This window comes from Mustela nigripes, chromosome 1 (genome assembly GCF_022355385.1).
Source record: "Mustela nigripes isolate SB6536 chromosome 1, MUSNIG.SB6536, whole genome shotgun sequence".
Taxonomy (NCBI): domain Eukaryota; kingdom Metazoa; phylum Chordata; class Mammalia; order Carnivora; family Mustelidae; genus Mustela; species Mustela nigripes.
The window spans coordinates 227,978,879-227,990,677 of record NC_081557.1 but is presented as its reverse complement, the minus strand read 5'-3'; the positions used below and the strand labels follow the sequence as shown (position 1 = coordinate 227,990,677).

The 11,799-nt window shown below is 37.0% G+C and overlaps 1 pseudogene; it reads left to right on the top strand.

The window, feature by feature from the left end:
- Window positions 1–454: 454 nt before the first annotated feature.
- LOC132005264 (elongation factor 1-alpha 1-like) lies at window positions 455–1,872 on the top strand (annotated as a pseudogene).
- Window positions 1,873–11,799: the final 9,927 nt, after the last annotated feature.

The window sequence follows — 11,799 nt, the reverse complement described above, 5'->3', positions numbered from 1 at the left end:
AGCAGGATTTCTTTCTTATGGCTGAATAATATTCTATTATGCATACATGTGCATGTTGCATGTGCATCCATTTTCTTTATTCACTCAACCTTTGATGGACACTTAAGTTGTTTCCATATCTTGGCTATTGTGATTAATACTGTAATGAACATGGGAGTACATATATCTCTCTAATATTCTATTTTCATTTCCTTTGGATATATACCCAGAAGTGGAATTGTTGGATCATATGGTAGCTTATTTCTAATTTTTTGAGAAATCTCTGTACTGGTTCTGATAATGGCATTTCTAGTTTATATTCATACCAGTAGTGTGCAAGGATTCCCTTTCTTCTATATTCTTCCTGTCACCTGGTTCCTCTTGTCTTTTTCAAAATAGTCATTCTAGCTTTTTTGCAATGGGTTTGCTGCTAGAATACAGGTGTCATGAAAACCACCACTCAACCTAAACCAGAATGGGGACGGAAAAGACTCATATCAACATTGTTGTCATGGAACATGTAGATTCGGGCAAGTCTACCACTACTGGTCATCTGATCTACAAATATGGTGGGATCAACAAACGAACTATCGAAAAATTCGAGAAGGAGGCTGCTGAGATAGGAAAAGGCTCCTTCAACTATGCCTGGGTCTTGGATAAACTGAAAGCTGAACGTGAACATGGTATCACCATTGATACCTCCCTGTGGAAATTCGAGGCTAGCAAGTATTATGTAACCATAATTGATGCTCCAGGACACAGAGACTTTATCAAAAACATGATTACAGGCACATCTCAGGCTGACTGTGCTGTCCTGATTGTTGCTGCTGGTGTTGGCAAATTTGAAGCCAGTATCTCCAAGAAAGGGCAGACCCATGAGCATGCCCTTCTGGCTTACACACTGGGTGTAAAACAACTAATTGTTGGTGTTAGCAAAATGGATTCCACTGAGCCACCCTACAGCCAGAAGGGATACGAGGAAATCATTAAGGAAGTCAGCACCTACATTAAGAAAATTAGCTACAACCCCGACACAGTAGCATTTGTGCCAATTTCTGGTTGGAATGGTGACAAATGCTGGAGCCAAGTGCTAACATGCCTTGGTTCAAGGGATGGAAGGTCACCCATAAAGATGGGAATGCCAATGGAACCACACTGCTTGAAGCTCTGGATTGCATTCTGCCACCAGTTCATCCAAATGACAAGCCCTTGCATCTGCTTCTCCAGGACGTCTACAAAATTGGTGGTATTGGTACTGTCCCTGTGGGCCTAGTGGAGACTGGTGGTCTTAAACCTGGCATGGTGGTCACCTTTGCTCCAGTCAATGTTACAACTGAAGTCAAGTCTGTTGAAATGCACCATGAAGCTTTGAGTGAGGCTCTTCCTGGGGACAATGTGGGCTTCAATGTCAAGAACGCATCTGTCAAAGATGTTCGTCACGGCAATGTGGCTGGTGACAGCAAAAATGACCCACCAATGGAAGCAGCTGGCTTCAAAGCTCAGGTGATTATCCTGAACCATCCAGGCCAAGTTAATGCTGGATATGCACCTGTGATGGATTGTCACACAGCTCACATTGCTTGCAAGTTTGCTGAGCTGAAGGAGAAGATAGATCATCATTCTGGAAAAAAAGCTGGAAGATGGTTGCAAGTTCTTGAAATTTGGTGTTGCTGCCATTGTTGATATGGTTCCTGGCAAGCCTATGTGTGTTGAGAACTTCTCTGACTATCCTCCTCTGGGCCGTTTTGCTGTTCATGACATGAGACAGATGGTGACAGATGTGGGTGTCATCAAAGCAGTGGACAAGAAGGCAGCTGGAGCTGGCAAGGTCACCAAGTCTGCCCAGAAAGCTCAGAAGGCTAAATGAATATTTTCCCCAATACCTGCCACCCCAGTCTTTTTTTTTTTTTTTAAGATTTTATTTATTTTTTTGACACAGAGGCAGGCAAATAGAGTGGTGGAGACAGTCTCCCCTCTGAGCAGAGAGCCCAATGCAGAGCTGGATCCCAGGATCCTGAGATCATGACCCGGGGCCAAAGGCAGAGGCTTAACCCACTGAGCCACCCAGGTGCCCCTGCCACCTCAGTTTTAATCAGTGGTGGAAGAAGGGTCTCAGAACTGTTTGTGTCAATTGGCCATTTAAGTTTAATAGCAAAAGACTGGTTAATGATAACAATGCATCATAAAACCTTCAGAAGGAAAGGAGAATGTTTTGTGGACTATTTGTTTTTGTGTGTGTGTGTGTGGCAGTTTTAAGTTCTTAGTTTTTAAAATCAGTACTTTTTAATAGAAACAACTTGACCAAAAATCTGTCACAGAATTTTGAGACCCATTAAAACAAAAGTTAAATGAGGAAAAAAAACAGTCATTCTCATAAGTGTGAGGTGATATCTCATTGTGGCTTTTGTTTGCACTTCCCTGATGATTAGTGATGTTGAGCACCTTTAATGTACCTCTCGGCCATTTGTATATCCTCTTTGGAAAAATGTCTATTCGGTTCTTATTATTCTTTATTCAATTTTTTTTCTTTTGCTATTTAGTTGTCTGAGTTCTGTATATATTCAGCAATAAAAACAAAACAAAATAAAACAAACAAATGAACAAACAAAACCCTAACGTCTAAAGATCTAATGTATAACATGGTGACTATAGCTGATAGTACTATGGTACATAACTGAAATTTGCAAAGAGGGTACAACTTAAAGGTTCACATCTATAGATAGATTTAGACATAGATAAGTATATTTACTAAGAGAGAGTGAGAGAGAAATAAGAACATCTATGTTCCTGTGGTAAAAGATGAATTTTTCTCTAATTCTTTTTAAACTGCAACTGCAAATAACAAAGAAAAACATAAAAGGTAATTTAAAAATGTTACTTCCTTTTAAAATGAATTTGGTTTTCACTAAGAAACCATAAAAGACTGAGAAGCAAATTGCATACATTTATTCATGGGATGAGGAAAGTCTTTTCTGTACTACATAAAAATAGGAAATTTCGGGAAAAGATTATTAGATATAGTACATGTAAAAATGTGTGTATGTATGTGTCTCAGTCATTTGGGGCTGCTATGAGAACTTAGCATAGACTTAGTGGCTTAAACAAAATCATTCCTTTCTCACAGTTCTGTGGACCGGAGGTCCAGGACTAGGATGTCAGCATGGTTAGGTTCTGGTGAGAGCCCTCTTCAGGGTTGTAGTAAGCTGCTTATTCATTGTGTCTTCATAGGGTGGAAAAAGAGTGAGCTAGATTTTGGTCCCTTTCTGTAAGGGCACTAATCCCATTCAAGGGAGCTCCACAGTCATGTTCTAATTATTTCTCAAGACCCTACCTCCAAATACCTTCACATTGGTGACTAGTTTCCATATGAATTTCACTGGTTCACAAATGTTCAGTCCATATACACATGCATATAAATCCATACATGCATGCATTGATTTATACGTGTTAGTGCACATAAATATGTAAGTATACACATACGTAAGTAAGTATATTAAATACATGTGTAAGTAAATATATTAAAAGACCAAAAATCTCAGAAAATACTTTGAAATTAATGTTGGCCAAATGCTAAATCCTTAAATGGTCCTAATAGGTGTGAATTGTGTATAACCCAAATCTAAGGGGAAAATTGGCTTTCATAGCTTATACATTTATTGAATATTGTAGATTTGTCAACTAGAAAATGCTGACAGATTACAGATAGCGAGGTGTGATGTGGAGGTGCTGCTCCTTCTGATTTATACAATATGCTACATTGGTGGGGGAGATGATTGTTGGTCCTGTCAGAGCAGAGAATACAGTCCAAGTCTTATTATGTACTGTACTTTTATATTTACATTTATATAATTTGCCGGTAGCACTTATACAAACAATATTGTATGCTTCTGTTCAAGGAAATATTTACAAACATCAGGATCTGCAGTTTTCTGAGTCAAGTTCTCTGGTAATAACAAGGCCACAGCCCAGTCTTTAAGCATTTCAGAAAGCTCTCTGACATTCAACATTCCAAATAAAAAGAAAATAAATTATAAAGATTGAAATAAAAATAATGCCCCATCTGAGGAAATTGAATTCAACATCACAGTTATTGAAGTAATGCAAACAAAAATAAGAGATGCTATTTTATTGCCGTAAAAATGAACAGTTAAGCATAATGAAAACCCTAGCACTTTCATGGAGGCAAGAAATTGCTCATCTCCATCATTAAGGCTTTTTTTTTTTCCCTGAAACAAATTTGGTTGTATCTCAAAATTCTTAAAAATACCATCATTTTAGTTCTAGGAATTCACCATATGGAAATAATATTCAAAGACACAAATTAAGCTGTATATACAATAGTTTTCATTTTACATTATTTTAATAGCAAAATATATGCCTTATAATTAAAAATAGAAATATTTAAAATGGAATATTTTCAACACACTCCCAAGTTTAAAAAGGAGATAAAAATATCTGAATATGACTGTTATTGCATTTAATTCGTACACACAATATATTTAAATTGTGTAATAGATAATAGATTATGTATTCCATAACATCTTTTATATACTCTCATCTGTTAAGATCTAAAATGTATATATTGTATATTATTACTCATATAAGACAAATTGTATATTTTCTTAATAATATAGTGCATGATATATATCATGTACCACATTATGCATAATTTACTATATTCAATCATTATAAATGTAATTATATAATATATAATATATATTAATATAATATGTAATGTAATAATATATGATTATATTTTATAACAGTTACTATATTTAACTTCTGCTATAGACTGAATATTTGTGTCACTCCAGAATTTAACTGTTGATGCCCTAACCCCTAATGTGACTCTATTTGGGGATAGTGCTTTTAAGGAGATAATTAAGGTTAAGAGAGGTCATGAGGATAGGGCTCAGATTTAATAGTCTTAGAGTTCTTGTAAGAATAGACATCATGAGCTCTCTCCCTTGCTCTTTTAGCATACACACAAAGAAAAGGTCTTGTCAGTACACAATGAGAAGGAGGCCCTCTGCAAGCCAGGAAGTCAGGTATCACCAGAACCAAATCTGTCAGCACTTTGATCTTGAATTCCCAGCTTCCAGAACTGTGAGAAATAGATTTCTGTTGTTTAAGCCACCCAGTCTGTGGTATTCTGTTATGGCAGCTTGACCTAAAACAGCCTCTTTTCAGATTTTCAATTTTTTTGGTTTACATTTTTAAATCTTAAAATGTTTTTTGTTTGTTTTAAATGGAGCTTTGCAGCACTTATACTTTAGCAGAAGTCTCAGAATAACTGATAAAATTAGTGAAACTATAAAGGCATTTACTTTCTCAACCAGAAATCAGTTCTCTATTTAGTAGGAAGCAGATTTGTTCTTAGTCCAGTGGCTCAGTGATACCATGAAGGATCAAGGCCTCCTCTCACATTCTCTCCTGTGAGCCTCAGAAGATTATTTAACCTCATAGTTGAAAGAGGTTTTGTTTTGTTTTGTTTTTAATTCTAGCATACAGTGTAAAATTAGTTTCAGGTGTACAACTTAGTGATTCAACACTTCCATACATTAATCATTGCTCATCACAAGTGCCCTCTAAATCCCCATCAGCTACTTAACCCAACCCCACTCCCACCTCCTCTCTGGTAATCATCGATTTGTTCTCTATAATTAGGAGTATGTTTCTTGGTTTTCCTCTCCCCCCCCCCTTGATCATTTGTTTTGTATCTTAAATTCCACATATGAGTGAAATCATATGGTATTTGTTTTTCTCTGACTGACATTTCACTTAGCATAATACCATCTTGCTCCATCCATGTCATTGCAAATGGCGAGATTTCATTCTTTTTGATTAAAAAAAAAAAAAAGCTTTTTTCTCTTCTTTACCCATTCAGTTGATGGATATTTAGGCTATTTCCATAATTTATTGTTGATAAGGCTTCTATAAATATCAGAGTACCTGTATCATTCAAATTAACATTTTTGTATCCTTTGTGTAAACACCTAGCTGCACAATTGCTGGGTCATAGGGTAGTTCTGTTTTTAACTTTTTGAGGAACTCCATACTGTTTTCCGGAGCGCCTGCACCAATTTGTATTCCCACAAACAGTATAGGAGGGTTCCCTGTTCTCAGCATCCTCACCAACTTCTGTTATTTCCTGTGTTGTTAATTTTAGCCGTTCTGACAGGTGTGAGGTGATAGCTCATTGTAGTTTCGATTAATATTTCCCTGATGATGAGTGAAGTTGAGCATTGTTTCATAAGTCTGTTGTCCACATGTATGTGAAAGACAGTTCTATGCTGAGGTTCATACTAGATACCATCCAAAACAGGGAGAAGAGAAGTAAAAAGAGTAATTGTGTGTGTGGCCATAAACTGAGTCCTACCTGTACCTACAATAAAGCAATTATGACCAGTGGGGAATGGAGTTACCTTGATTATTTGACTAAAATTCACTTAAACCCTGGCTCTTAACCTACCACAAAAAATGATATTCTATTGAGAAAGAACAAAATTGGGGTTCACTAACATTATTTGAAATGAATTTAGTATCACATTACATGTCAACTCTAGCTCACTATCAGGATGGCTGCCAACAAAATAATACCAGCACTTCGACAAACATGACTTAGACTTAAATGAGAGTTAAATTCTAGTGAGGTTGTTTTGTTTGTTTCCTTTTATTTCTTATTTTTAAATTGTTGTAGCATAAAAGTTCTACAAGAATGTTCCAAACAGGCCTAATGCCTTTCCACACTAGTTTGATGAGGGTCCTGTCAACCTGTCATGGATGTGGTGGTCCCCATCCCCACTTCATGATAGAGATACACATTCCCCAGCTGCCTGGAATGTTTGTACAAAATGATAGTGAAATTGGAAGGGGAGATGAACCATGAGAGACTACGGACTCTGAAAAACAATCTTGAGGGTTTTGAAGGGGCAAAGGGTAGAAGTTTAGGGGAGCCAGGTGGTGGGTATTATGGAGGGCACATATGGAATGGAGTACTGGGTATGATGCACAAACAATGAATTCTGTTACACTAAAAAGAAATTAATAAAAAAAATGATAGTCATATTGAGACAGTATTTCTTACCCACAGTTTCGCTAAAATGTCCTATTTCCAAATTAGCAAAGAAATAAGAGTATCCTTTTGCTGCCATATAAAAGTAAAAAAATAATGAATATTTTCTAGTTGACATAATGTTGCCTTTCTGAAACAAAAACACTTACTGTTTTATTTGGTTTAATTATATTCGTGTAAATTGTCACCCCAAACATTTATAATAATCTTTCATTCCTCTGTTGCTCCAAATGTTTTGTGGAAATTAGGGACATGTGACTGAGGCCCAGATATGGCAAAGCAGGCATAAGGAAAAGAAAACAACTGTGAAAGATACGTTGGGCAGAATAAGAGTCCTTTAGAGACATCCATACCCTAATCTCGGGAACCTGTGACTATGTGATCTTCCATGGCAAGAAGAAATCAGGGGAGCGGATAGATAAAAGCAGATAAAAGATAGATAAAAGCAGATAAAAGCTGCTAAATTAGGTGACCTTAAAAAGGGGGTAGTATTTTAGGATTATCTGGGCAGACCCAGCATAAAGTAATCACAATGGCCCTTTAAAATGGAAGAGAGAGGCCAGAGAGGACATCAGAATGATATGATGTGAAAGTCTCAGACCACTCTTGCTGGCTTTGAAAATGGAGGACGGGTGCCAGGGTCCAAGGCATGTGGTCAGCTTCTAGATGCAGGGAAGTGCAAGGAAACAATCTTTCCTCTAGAGCCTGCAGAAAGGAAGGCAGCCCAACCTACATCTTGATTCAGCCCTGTGGCACTTCTGACTACTGTAACTGAGATAATAAATTTATGTTGTCTTAAAGTACTCTGTCTGAGGGTCTGTGTTATGACAGCGATAGGAAACTAATGTAGAAGCCTTGATACAATTTGGGTTGAGAACTGAACCCAGGAGAATAAGGACTCAAGAACATAGAGAAATCCAGGAAATAGCATCTCTTTGCCCAGAGAAAAGAAATGGGAAAATTGAGCCTATCTATATATGTGTGTGTGTGTGTGTGTGTGTGTCTCAAAAGATAGGTTAAGTTTAACCTCAACTTCTAGATTTAGCTATAATAAGATCCTGCCTCTGATGCTGTTGTGACTGTTGCTATTGTTGCCACTGGTGCACTGCCTGATTTTGGACACTCATATTTGCATTTTATCCAGTACTGAGGTTAAGTTCTTAACCCTGTGTTTATGCTACCCTCTAAACTCAATCTCAAAGCTATAATCTCTCTTTGGTCATGTATTCCACACAGAGCACAGCCCAGCTCATCTTCTAAAGCTACATTTCTCAAACTAGCATATGCTAAAAACAGATATATCCAGAGGCTACCCTGGGGATAAGCATACAATCTCCATAAATAATCTTCAGGAAATACCAGTTTTATGCAAAGACCTAAAGGAAAAAATAAAACATTAACATTACAGTTGGACAAGCAAAACTGTAGAAACATTTTCTGGTTGAGCAAATATTATCCTTTAAAAATATTTCATGAATATACCAATATTTATATGCAATCAGATATTGGGAAATTAGGTTTTTTGTGCTTTCAAAGAATCATATGACATCAGTCTCATTAATACTGTGGTCTTGAATCAGCCAGAATGAATTGTGTTATTTCACAAGTTATCAACCCATTCTTGTGCCTACCCCCAAAACCCAATCATATTGGCCTGAAAATAGGAGATAGCATCACTTGATTTTTCCTTTTTTATGTTTATCATTTTATGAGCTAGTCTTGTTATTTTCATTGGTGATTACACATGTATAAACATACACACACATACACATACACATACATTGTTCACAAACCAAAACTCTTTGACAAATGCACTTCATTAAATTTTTGTTTAAAAAGAATGATTGGATATCAGGGCACCTGAGTGGCTTAGTTGGTTGAGTGTCTGGCTCTTATTTCAACATAGGACATGATCTCAGTGTCTGGAGATGAAGTCCTGTGTTAGGCTTGCTCCATGCTTGGCTGCTCAGTGGGGAGTCTGCTTGAGAATCTCTCCCTCTCCCACTGACCCTTCCCACTCACAGGCACTCAGTTGTGCTCTTTCTCTGAAATAAATAAATAAATCTTTAAAAATAATAATTGGATAATCATTATGTCATTTAAATATTGGAAAATTTGGGGTGCCTGGGTGGCTCAGTGGGTTAAGCCTCTGCCTTCAGCTCAGGTCATAATCCCAGGGTCCTGGGATAAAGCCCCGAAACGGGCTTTCTGCTCAGCAGGGAGCCTGCCTCCCCCCTCTCTCTGCCTGCTTCTCTGCCTACTTGTGATCTCTGTCTGTCCAATAAATAAATAAAATCTTAACAAATTAAAAATAAATAAATAAATATTGAAAAATTTGCCTTTATTATATTGTTCTTTATTTTATTTTTACTTTTTAAAATTAGAGTGCACTTTAAATTATATTTTCAACTGGGATCACAGATAAGAAATAAAGACTAGAAGTTTGAGAAAAGGGAGGCTCAGTATGAGTATTTTAAACCATTGTGTGTTGAAATAGACATATTGTAGTCTCTCAAATAGAAAAAGATGAATTTTACAATGAATCTCTTAGTTCTACTGCAACTATAGTTAGTGAATTTATAGAGGCAGTAGTTAATCTACATAGCATATTTTGCTAACCATTTGTACTTATTATGGAGGAGATAGAAATCAGTCTATTTCAATAGAAGTGATATGATGTAACTTCTGAGACTTGATGCCATCAAGAGACCTTTCAACTTTTATTTTACCTCTCTTGGAAATTTGCCTTCAGATCACCCTATACAAAAACCCTAAGCTGTCTAATGGAGGAAAAGAAAACTCATGGAGCAAGGCAAGTTGACTCAGCTGGTGGCCTCCAGATCAACCATTTAACAGCAAGCATCAACTTCCAGATATAAAAGGGAGGTTATCTTTAACTTTTATCTAAAATTATCATTTTATTTATTTATTTATTTTAATATTTTATTTCTTTGATGAGAGAGACACAGCAAGAGAGGGAACACAAGCAGGGGGAGTGGGAGAGAGAGAGAAGCAAGCTCTTCACCAAGCAATGACCCCGAAGTGTGGCTTGATCCCAGGACCTTGGGATCATGACCTGAGCCTAAGGCAGATTCTTAATGACTGAGCCACCCAGGTGCCCCTAAAATTACTATTTTAGCTGTTAAATCCACTATTGCATGAATGACCTAAGGAAAAACCAACAGAATCCCTTGCCTCATTGAACCTAACTCACTGAAGCTGACCTTCAGAATGCTAACTGAATAGTTACCATTCAAGCTTCCAAGGAAAAGGGCTGTTTTATTACACAGCAATAGATAACCAACACAACATTTATGTCTCATGAGACATCAAAACTTTAGGAGAACACACTAAAATTAAAAAATTGACCTTTTTAACATTGGGATTGGAAATCTTAGTCAGATCTACATGTTCATGAGTTGGATTTTCTATCTTTCAATTTTCTACAGATGACCATTAGACTTTTTTTCCATGAATACATAACATGAGTCACCTATTTTTCAGTCTCAGCATTTTTCTCACTATTTTTTCAAGTGCCCACCTGTAATTTGTTTACCATTTCTCCAGTTTTGCAATTTCTGCAGCCTATTCTCACCATCTCACCTCAAAATCAATGTCTCTTGTGTAAGAATCCTGTTATGGTGCCATCCTAAGTACTAGTACCTGCATCAGTTATCTATGGATGCTTTAAAAATCACCCCAAACATAAGCAAACTATCTCATTGGGTCACTATTCTGTGGGCAACTTGAGCTGACCCTCAATGGACAATTCTTTTGTTGGTCTTAACTATGTTCCCATGCAACAGCTAGACTGGGACTGGCAGGTTGTTGTAGATTCACTTACATAACTGAGAGCCAGTGATGGGTATAGGTGAAGGGGGTTCTGCTGGAAAAATTTGACTCTGTTCTATATGATTTTTTATGTGCTGGTAGGCTACACTAGACACACTCAGGGCTGTATTCAAGGAAAATAAGCATGGAAGCAAAATGCCACCTGGACCTATACTCATTCTTCCATAAACTAAAGGTCAAAGCTCATCACAAGGCCAGTCCAGATTTAAAGGATGCTATAGGAAGTTTAATGATGGCTTCTCAAAAGATACATCTATGTCCTAATAGCCAGACCCTTTGAATGTCACTTTATTTGGAAAGAAAAAGGGGGGGGTTGTCTAGCAGATATTATTAAATCAAAGGGTTTTGTGATGAGACCATCCTGGAAATCTCCCAGTTTACCCTAAATCTAATGACAAGGGTCCTTATAACAGACAGAAAAGTAGAAGACACAATAGAGAAGAGAGCAGGCTGAAGTTGGGGACAGAGATTGGAGTGAAGTAACAACAAAGGAATGGTGCTAGCCAGCAGAAACTGGAAGGGGCAAAGAAAGATCATCCTGTAGAGACTTCAGAGGATGATGGCTTGCTGACACCTTGATTTCAGACTTCTGGTCTCCAGAACCATGAGAGAATAAATTTTTGTTGTTTTAGTCTCCAAATTTATAGTAACCTTTTACCATGGTCATGGGAGATAACCTGCATTTTCTGATAAAGGTGTGATTAACAAAGTCACTCTGCAGAGGGGTGGGATATGGGAATGGGAGGAATTACCACAGATGTATTTGAAGACACTCTATGTCTATGTTCATACATGTATTAAATCATTGCTCTTGTAGCATCATTTGAATCTCATTTTCATTAAAAATTAGAAGTTGAATAAAAATAAAAATTTAATTCTGTTCAAATGAAAGA